The following is a 10,763-nucleotide window of genomic DNA, read 5'->3' as shown; positions in this document are numbered from 1 at the left end:
GGTGCACCGGATAACCCTCCGTGATGTGCACACAGATGTGCGCACACGTTCAGTAATCCCTGGCGCATGGGGCCTCTGGAAGGAAAGCGAATGCTGCTGGAAAGCACAATGGCCATACCCGAGGGTGGTGGGGGGGGGAATGAAAAGATGGCTCAGCAGTGAAGAATGTTCTCCAGTTAATATTGTTCTTGCAGAGGACCAGAAGGCAGTTCCCAGCACTCAGCATGTGGTTCACAACTGCCTGTAACTCCATCTCCAGGAACGCCCACACATGGACACATATAACACATAATTTAAAAATAATAAAAGTTTCAGTCAGGTGATGGTGGCACATGCCTTTAATCCCAGCACTCGGGAGGCAGAAACGGGCAGATCTCTGTGAGTTCGAGGCCAGCCTGGTCTACAGAGCTAGTTCAGGACAGGTTCCAAAGCTACAGGGAAGCCCTGTCTCGAAAAACCAATAATAATAATAGAAGTTTTAACATTACAAAATTAGAACAATAAAAATAAAATTAATTTTTAAAAAAAAATATGAGCAAGGCTGGGGAGGGGTGGCTCTGGGAAGTCTATAAGCAAATGTTTAGGGACCTCCAGGGAAGTAGTTTGCCTGCTGGGAGAGGAGTACAAAGATGGGTCCCCACCACCACCCACTGCTCACCAATCAGTGCTTGAGCCAGAGTCAAGGAAGGGCCAACCGCCTTCAGGCAGGGCTAGAGAAGTTAAGAGTTCTTCAGCATTTACTGCTATTGTAGAGGAGCCAGCCTTGGGTCCTGGTACCCACGTCAGATGGTTCACAACCACCTGTAACTCCAGCTCCAGGAGATCCAAGTGCTCTGGCCTTCTCAAGTACCTGTCCTAATACATAGATACAGACATATACACAAACACAAAATTTTAAATCGTTTAAGTTTAGAAACAATTTTTTAAAATACTTCAGACCTTACAGTCATCCTTCCACTCTCACGCTCGCCAAGGGCCTTTCTTGCGTCACTCCAGCAGGTGTGGGTGTCTAACCTCCTGCTGGCATCTTCATAACCTGCTTTCTGCCTCTTCATCTCCCTCTCTTTCCCCTTTCCTTTCCTTCCCCTCTCACAGGCCTTACGATGCTGGGTTAGCACTCAACCCCTGTTCCCCATCTTGACCTGTGCTGAGTCCAGCAGCAGTAAGTGGTCCCTACCCCAGTCTTACTGGCCTGGCCCAGTAGATGCTGCCTGATGCTGGTCCAGAGCCTGCCATGGGCATCTCTCCTCCTATCAGGAAGGTCTGAGCTTCCTGCCTCGTCCCACAAACTCTTCTTGCTCTTTGACCTTCCAAAGACAGGACAAGCAGCCTCTTCCAAGAACCTCTGTGCACTGCTCCAGAAAGCCCCAAGCTGTAGGTTTTCATGCAAGTGCTTCACATGTACACACACACATACACACACGATCATCACCTATATGATGGTTCCGTTCTTCTTTCTCGGACGAGGGAAATGCCTTTTTCACTGTTGCAGAGCTGATTTGAACCTAGATCTGCATGATCTCACATGTGCTTTCTCGTCTGTGCCACTGCTGCCGGCTCTGCCTCCAGGACATCAGAACTGTAAGAGCTAGGAGAACAGGAAACTGTAGAGGGTTAAAGAAGACTCCTTTCCTTCCTTCTTCCTTCCTTCCTTGCTCCTTCCTTCCTTGCTTGCCTCCTTCCTTCCTTCCTTGTTTTTGCTTTTCTGTTTGTTGGTGTCGTGTGCTGAGCAAGAGCCCCACTCTCCTCTGTCAGCTTGCCCAGCTTGCTAGCCAGTGTATCATCATAAGCCTTCCTCTCGTAGCCTGGTTTTGTTCTAGTGGATAGCCATTCGCCCCACCAGTGACAGACTGGCCAACCAAGGCTTCTTGGCATGGCAGAGAGCATGAGTGGGAAGGAAGAGATGGATCCAGAGGGCCCACCTGAACTGCTGGCCTGGCACCAGGCACTGGTGTGGCACACAATGGAGCAGGCATGCCTCCCTACTCTACGCCCCCTCCTACTCCACAGGGGTCAACAAATCCAAATCACCAACCCAGCTGGTATTTGCTTGCTGTGTTCCTTCTAGACACAAGCAACAACCAGAGGAAAGAAACTGATGGCTAACTGTTACTTTTCATCTTTCTGTAGTCGTGGGGTAATCTGCTTCCCCAAACCCTCCATTTCCTGCACAGACATCAATCAAGACTATAAAACTATCACCCTGTAGTTCTTTGCCTAAATCTCTCTCTCTCTCTCTCTCTCTCTCTCTCTCTCTCTCTCTCTCTCTCTCTCTCTCTCTAAGGTTCCACTTACAAAAAAGTAGTATTTCTATGGCCAGGAATCTGCACAGTGCTTTGCTTGCAAGCAGTATGCCAGGCTTCTTGACCAGCAGCTTTCTCACTCCAGATAGTCATATGGATAACACAAGGGAATCTCTACCTTGGGCACCCAGTCACAAACTGACTGCTGACTGAATAGTGAAATATGAAGGGCTGGAAGAATAGCTCAGGGGTACAGCACTTACATAGCACATTCAAAGTCCTGTATTTGGTTCCTAGTACTAGTTTAATGTAGAAATAAAATATAAGAAACCAGAAAGCTTCTGAGAGATGTACCATGAGAATTACAGAGAAGAATTATCAGATTGTCTTCTCAGATGTCTTAATGAAATTTGGATTTAGAGTATCAGTAGGTTTTTTTTCTCCTAAGGGAAGAAATTACAAAACGGTTCTCCAAATCATAAAGAATGAGTAGAAGAATCATAGAAATTGTCAAAGTTAAAAGATTCGAGAAGCTTTGGAAAGGTTTGACGTATAAAACCGCGTGGTATAACATCTTAGGGTTTCTGTTGCTGTGGTGAAACACCATGACCAAAAGCAATTTGAGAGGAAAGCATTTATTTCACTCACAGTTCTGTATAACGGTTCATCAATGAAAGCAGTGAGGGCAGGAACCTGGAGGCAGGAGCTGATGCAGAGGCCATGGAGGAGTGCTGCTTACTGACTTGCTCCTCATGGCTTGCTCAGCCTGCTTTCTTATAGACCCAGGGCCATCTGCCCAGGGATGGCACCATCCATGATGGGCTGGACTCTCCATATCATATTAATTAAGAAATGCCCTGAAGGCCTGCTTGTAGCCAGACATTATGAAGGCATTTTCTCAGTTGGGGTTCCTGCCTCTCAGATGACTCTAACTTGTGTCAAATGACATAAAACTAGGCAGCACAAACAGTTACAAGGACAAACAGCAACATAACAGAAGAGGTGACCTAGAATGAAAGGCCAGGCAGAGTGGATATAGAGTAAGACATTATATAGGAAAGAAAGTCTCCAGGACGCTGTCCACAGCTGAGAAGATAATTATTCTGCACACTGTAGACCAATACAAACCCAAAAAGATCAAACAGAATTACATGCCACTGAGGCAAGAAAAGAAAAAAAGGGTCCCTAAGAACTAGAAAGAAGGCTAAGCCAATATGTGTTTTATCTCGTATCCAAAAAGGATTTTCTAAGATAAAAAGCAACGGGAGGCATCTGAAAGGAGAAGATCAATAGGTTTGACTAAAGATGATAAACCTTTGCTCACTGAAAACATTGGAAAGCAAACTGAAAGTAAATAACCAGGAAAGCTATTTGAACAAATGCAACAACAGTCACAGGTTAAAATCCCGAGTTAGACAGAGCCGTGTAAACTAATAGAAACATAAGCTACCAGGAGGCAGAGCAGACAAGTCAGGAAAACCCCACCGTTTAACCCTCCTGGAAAAGGGAGAAATGAAAAACTAAGCTGGTATACTAACAGCTTTGGAGTAGCCTTTCCAGTCATAAATACCAGCTCGGCTAGACAGTCGGGAGAACAGAACTGACCTGCTAGACCCTGGTTCAGGAATGACCATCCACTGATGTGCCGTCCACCCTGCCCGGGTCCCAGACTGTCCTTATTTTTTTTTTTTTTAATGACGATCATATTGCTGGCATCCCATCATCAATCAAATGGACGAAGCTAATTTTAAGTCTGGCACTCAACACTGGTGACGGAGTATACATTAAGTTTGTGTCACAGCAATTAAACTGGATGAAGGGGCCTAACTCAGCTGCTGATGCTGACCCCGGGAGACAGCATGAGACAAAGACTTCACATCTTCCAGATAAGAGCATCAAAGCTGCACACATCATCCAAAAAGAGGGCTCTGCGGCCACACAGCCCAATGACTGCAGAGGCCTCTCGAAGGTTCTCGTCACTGGGAGCTTTTGTATGGTGAAGATGAGCTTCCTGAGCAGCTACTGGCTGTTCTCCGGCCCCACTAACCCTGTGTCCCCAGGTACCTCTGATCCTTGCTTGAATGTGGATTCCTATCTCATGGTTTCATAACGATGAAAGAACACAGTCCAGGGCTGGAGAAATGGCTCAGAGGTTAAGAGCACTGACTGCTCTTCCAGAGGTCCTGAGTTCAATTCCCAGCAACCACATGGTGACTCACAACCATCTGTAATGAGATCTGGTGCCCTTTTCTGGCCTGCAAGTATACATGCAAGCAGAAAACTATATGTACTAAATAAATCTTAAAAAAAAAAAAAAAAAACAAAAAAAAACACAGTCCAGCCAGTTCAGTGCTGGGCAAAGGTAAGTGTTGAAATACGTAAGCTCAGAAGGACAAACCAAGTGGGCTTTGTTTTCTGTTTTTATGACCAAGGAGGGTTTGTTTTTTTTTTTGTTTGTTTGTTTGTTTGTTTGGAACAAAGGCAGTGTGAACTCAAATCTCTACCTCATGGGAGTTAGGGAACTGCTTCTGGCTTTTGAATGACAGTTTCTCAAGCTTGCCAAGTTGCCCCCTGGCTGGGTTTCAGAAAGCCCTGTTAACAGTCCCTCCTTCTGCCGGGCAGTGGTGGCGCACACCTTTAATCCCAGCACTTGGGAGGCAGAGGCAGGTGGATTTCTGTGAGTTCGAAACCAGCCTGGTCTACAAGAGCTAGTTCCAGGACAGGCTCCAAAACCACAGAGAAACCCTGTCTCGAAAAACCAAAAAGAAAAAAAAAAAAAAACAGTCCCTCCTTCTCATGGTACACCAGAGGAAGAAATGGACCCAGGCCTGACCCCTTCCCCACGCATTTATGCTCCTTCCTTGAGGGGTATCAGGCAAGGTCGTTGGATCCAGACATACTCCCCTAAACAGCCCACCCCACTCCCATATAAAGCAGCTCAACCAGGACATTCCCCTGCCTGCTGCTTTCCCTAGCCTTGCCTTGGTGGGTGCTGCCCACGTCAAAGCTGCATTTCAGCCCCCGTGTGACATTGCCTTGACATAATAAACACCATGGTTGAATGTACTTGGTTTCGAGAGAAGTCATTAAACTACTTTTGTGGAAACATTTTAATTGAATTAGATTGTTTTCTGATTGCAATAAATGCTAATTAATTGAGTGGGATGGGTATCCTCAGACCTGGCTGGTTTCTCTCTTGTTTAATTAAGAGGTAAGTGTGGACTTACATCTTTTTGCTATAAGTCTGTGGTTTGAATTTATATTTGTGCAAATAATGTGATCTTGCAAATGTAGCAGCTTGCTTTCTTTCTTTCTTTCTTTCTTTCTTTCTTTCTTTCTTTCTTTCTTTTTTGACAGAGTCTTGCTATGTAGCTCTGACTGACCTGGAACTTATGATATAGTCCAGTCTGGTTTTGAACTCACAGATTTCCTCCTATCTCTACTTCCCAAGAGCTAGGATTAATGGTGTATACCAGCATGCGCCACATTATTATTTATTGTATCATATGTAACAACCGCTTTACTCAGAGCTGAAGGAGCCTCTACTTGGCATCATCAAAGCATGGCTAGGGTCTCCCAGCTCTGTGAAGTCTTGCCAGTTAAGAAAGGAAGAAACCTTAAATTGTATACATAACCCTCCAGTATGTCACAGTGAAGGATGAAGCTGGTTCCTTTGGATCCCCAGACTCTGCTGACCTGAGAGGCAGGTGGTCTGCAGGGTAGCTAAGAGCCATGATTTCTGTTCACTGTGAGCAGACAAGTTGGTCCTGGGCAGTGGCAAACTCGGGGCAGGAGACCTTGGTAGCTTCCTGATGGCAGAGATGTGGAAACCATAGCTCAGAGAGGGAATGCGCACACCCAAGGCCACATAGCATGACCCTGGTACAATAACATCTGCATTGCCTAGCATCTTTGAGTAGAAACCAATTCAGATTGAGTTAACCAACAATGACCTGAGCCAGACCGTGAGCTAGGTATGGGGGTACAGGCAGGCCCAAGGCTGGTCCTCAGGAAGGTTGCAAAAAATGCCAGTGGCAGTCACATTAACTGTGACAACAGAAGAATCCACGTGAAAGAGAAAGCGGCGTGAGGGGACAGGAAAGGTGCTTTGAAATTACGGTGCGGAAGAACGGCATGAAAAACCTTCTGAGATGAGATGTGTCATGCTGGGTTCTGAAGAAGAAATACAAGTTCCCCATGTGGGCAAATGTGGAGAACATTCCAAACAGAGGCAATAGTGTGTTCTGGCAGATGTCCCTGTGAGCCACAAGAGGCAAGCAGAGGCAAGACCGCATCAGACTGCACTAAGGGAAAGGTCCCTCGGGCCACAGCACCAGAGGAGAGCCTAGAGAGTTCAGGTGAAGGCCAGGAGTCCAGAAGGGGAGCCTAGAGAGACCAGGGGTCCAGAAGGGGAGCCTAGAGAGGCCAGGAGCCTGGAAGGGGAGCCTAGAGAGGCCAGGTGAGAAACTGGGAGTCCAGCCCTCCTCCCTCAGCTCATTTCCAGGGAGATGGAAGAACAGGGTCAGATTCTGGACATACCATCACCAGACCCTGGCCCAGAACCCCAGGGAAGCCCTGAGAGGGAGCAGCGAATAGAGAGGAGACGGAGAAGGTCTTCCTCTTGGACAAGCTTCTGGGTGCTGCCTGTTTTATCTCTTCTGCACTGGTCGCTGTTGCAAGTAGTAAGACCCGAGGTAGCCAGGACAGCTTGGGGAGCTTCCTGCAGCCAGGCCTCATGCCAGGGAAGCTGCCTATGCCCCTTCTCCTCAGGCCAGCTCTGTGATGGCCCACCCCATCCTACTATACCAGTGAGGAGAGCCAGGCTGGCAGCCTCTGGGCTTGCCTGTGGTCAACCCAGCTTAGGAACAGTGGTGGCTTTCCCAGCTGAGTCCCTGCCCACCTGATCTACCCTAGATGAATGAGTGTTCCACATTCACATTGGGCTCACCTGATCCTTACCCCAGCTACCCAATATAATGAGCAGTTTGGGGGAAGGGTCTAGGTTTTCCTTTGATAAAATAAAAGTCTCCCCAGTATCAACCATCCTCCTCCTGGGTCTGAGACCCTCGGACCTGGTCCCTTCTCTCCCATCTGTGCCAGAGAATAAGGAATGGTCCTGGCTGGGCTTCTGTGTCCTGCAGGCCCTCAGTACAACATGAAGGGCCTCATTCCAGTGTACAAACTCCTTGTGTGATCCTGGACAAGTTCCTTCTCTTTTCAGGCCTCAGAGATAACATCTCCATCAGCCTTTTCAAGGGCCATTGTGGGGTCTTTGGGGACCCACACCTTCCTCATCCACTCTTTCTCTGTAAGAGACCTGTTCACCCCCCACGGCCTGTAACTAGGTACCTCCTCTTTGGCCCCAGCTGGCTCACCTCTCCTCTGGCCAGATCTCTGGGTGTCTGCTCTGGACATCTGCTCCCCACTCTGTCCCTGGGTGCCTGGTTGAAGATAAAGAGCTTTAGGCCAGGTTCGTATCCTGGACTGAACCCACACCTGCCAGGGTGAAGGGCTGTGGGTGACAGAGAAAGAAATATGTACCCTCCCTACTCCCCACACGTCCACCCAAAGGCAGTCTGGCCCCTCCTTATTTCATCACCATGGCAAGCTGTCTGTCTAGTTCTGCCCTAGACCGCACCTCACTATACCCTGCCCCACATGTGGCATACCTGCCCTTTCTACAGAGACACTCCTGACCCTGGGGCCGGGGCTAGCACTAGACAAGATGCCACATCCACACTGCTGGTCCTTGGGAAAGCAAGGTCGGTACTGAGCGGGATCTGGTCAGCTGCTGCTTCACATCCTAGAGGCAAACCCAGATCCTCCCAGTGAGCCCAGAACTACACTGGGCCATGGAGAGCCGGGACCGCTTCTCCTTTTCCCAGACTTGTTGGAGTGCAAGGCAGCAGGGCCAACTGGCTCCCAATTGACAGGTTTCCTGTCACCTCCCGTTCTCCTGCAGGAAAGACCAGCTGTTGGTGTCAGATTAATGGCCACAATTAAAGGCAAAATGCCCTTGCAGTGGCCTGCTGTCCTCCCACACCTGGGAGCCCGGAGGCTGAGCTCACAGCGCTAGGAACCAGAGATTTGTAATGAAATCAGACAGGCCTCTTAACCGCTGATGCTATCAGGGCCCAGGGGAGATGCAGACTTATTTCCTAATCTCCTACAGAGCATCTGTCAGCCCCACCACACAGCAATGTCATTCCTATGTGCAGCAAGGACCTTTCAGGGGATGACTGTCAACTGCCTGCCTAACTGCCCATAACCTCATCCAGTCCCTTCCCGTTGCCTGGTCTCAGACGGTACAAACATTCACACACACAAGCGATGCTCACACACACACACACACACACACACACACACACACACACACACTCTGAAACATCTTTCATTCCTGTACCCACCCTGATTCATTCATAAAGTGTTTGCTGTGTACCAGTTGCACTAACAGAAGAAAGAGAAAAATAGGAACCTCTCTTTAGCAGTGTTGCAAAACAAGAGGAAATCACTGAGAGAACAGCTGTTCTGCAGCAGGTTTCAAAAAAGAGAAAATGAGACTCAGTCGGTGCTGCTCAGCCTACGAACCACCAAAGCGGTGCTGGGCTCAGCATCCCCGGGTAGGGTCAGGGCCCCCGGCCCAGCAACAGCAAGCTCAGCTCTGTGAGGCAGTGGGGCGTGGCAACCTGCACAGGACCCCATAACTCGACAAAGGGAAGCAGAGGAAGTCCTCAGCCCACAGAGGCAGTGCCTGTGATGCCCAAAATGTCCCTTAATATTGACTGTCACAGCCCAGCCCCTATACAGACATGCCTGAAACCCCATTAGCAGGCACTGGAGGTGGATGATAGCAGCTGTGCCCAGGACAGGACACCCCTACCCCAAGTCTCTGGAATCACCCAGTACTCCATGACACCCAAGAACAAACAGCCATTCTTTTTTTCTTTTTTATTCTATTTATTATTATTTAATAGAAAATTTTTGCATACCAATCCAAGTTCTTACTCCCTCCCCCGCCTCCTGCTCCCTCCACCTTTCCTCTCACCCCACCCCCATCCACTCCTCAGCATAAGGCTTTCCTTGGGGAGTCAATGAAGTCTAGCACATCACTTTGAGGCAGGACTAGGGCCTCCCTGCTATATCTAGCCCGAGCAAAGCACCCCTCCAAAGAGAGTGGGCTCCAAAAAGTCAGTTCAAGCACTAGGAATAAATCCTGGCCTCACTGGCGGTGGCTCCACGTCTGTCCCAGCCATACAACTGTCACCCACATTCAGAGGGCCTAGGCTGGTCCTGTGCTGGTTCCCCTGCTATCAGTCCAGAGTCAGTGAGCTCCAAGCAGCCGTTCTTGTAGAACCACTAGTCCCAGTTTGTGCCGGGGAAGGGACCACCTGGCTTGTGCCCTGCCAACAAGCCTCAGATTAAGCCAGGAAACATTGCTGATAAGCATAAAACAGAGCCCTAGTAAGTCTCTGTTTGCCAACCACTCTCAGAGACTTCCGTTGTACGATTTACACTGCGGCTCTCAAGTGTTCAGTTAGGTGAATGTTGACAAAAGGTTACACCTATCTATGTCACACTTGAATCCAGACGTGGAACACTCCCCTCGGCCCTCAGGGCACTCTCCCCTCACCAAGCCCTACCGCACCCTGCACACAGCCGACTGCAGAAACAGCAGCTGACTCTTGCCTGTCCTGGAGCTTCTTGCTAACCAATTCTGCAACCGCATGCAGCCTTTCAGGTCTGACCTTCTCACACGAGCATAGTATTCGGAAAATGCATTCATGTTCCGTCTGTCGGTAGAACGTTACTTTCATTATTGTAAGAATCATTGTAAAAATAGAATCATCAAGTTGGTTTATTTTGCTGCTGGTAAATACCTAAGTTTTCCTAGGTTTTGTTTTGAATAAAATGACTATAAACACGTGTGCACTTGTCATGAACATGCCTCAGTCCTGAGCACATAGACTTAGGATGGGATTTTCAGGTGTGTACACTGTCATATTATGTGTGTGTATATATGTGTTTACACTCACCGCAGCAGCTTGGTATTCCACATCCTCACTATTATTAGTGTTATTTCTCTTTTTTTTGTCATTTTTCTTTCTTTCTCTTTTTTGTTTTTTGTTTGTTTGTTTTAGTTTTTCGAGACAGGGTTTCTCTGTAGCTTTGGAGTTTGTCCTGGAACTAGCTCTTGTAGACCAGGCTGGCCTTGAACTCACAAAGTTCCACCTGCCTCTGCTTCCCAAGTGCTGGGATTAAAGGCGTGCGCCACCACTACCTGGCATTTAGTGCTATTTCTATTACCATTTTTTTAAAATTGGCTTAACTCAGCACAAACTTATTGAGTCAGTGATTTTTTTATTTATGTGCACATACACATGTGTGTAATATCTCGTGAAAATAGTAGGCCATAGAATTTATTTTATTTAGAGAATGAGGAGAAACTAAAACATAAGCTACACTTAACCCAGATGGTAAGATAGAAGCTCAGAACAGCGGAGCAGAGTGGCCAGAGCAGGG

Source organism: Chionomys nivalis, chromosome 4, assembly GCF_950005125.1.
Source record: "Chionomys nivalis chromosome 4, mChiNiv1.1, whole genome shotgun sequence".
Taxonomy (NCBI): domain Eukaryota; kingdom Metazoa; phylum Chordata; class Mammalia; order Rodentia; family Cricetidae; genus Chionomys; species Chionomys nivalis.
The sequence above is the reverse complement of the archived record's forward strand: the minus strand, read 5'-3'. Positions refer to the sequence as shown.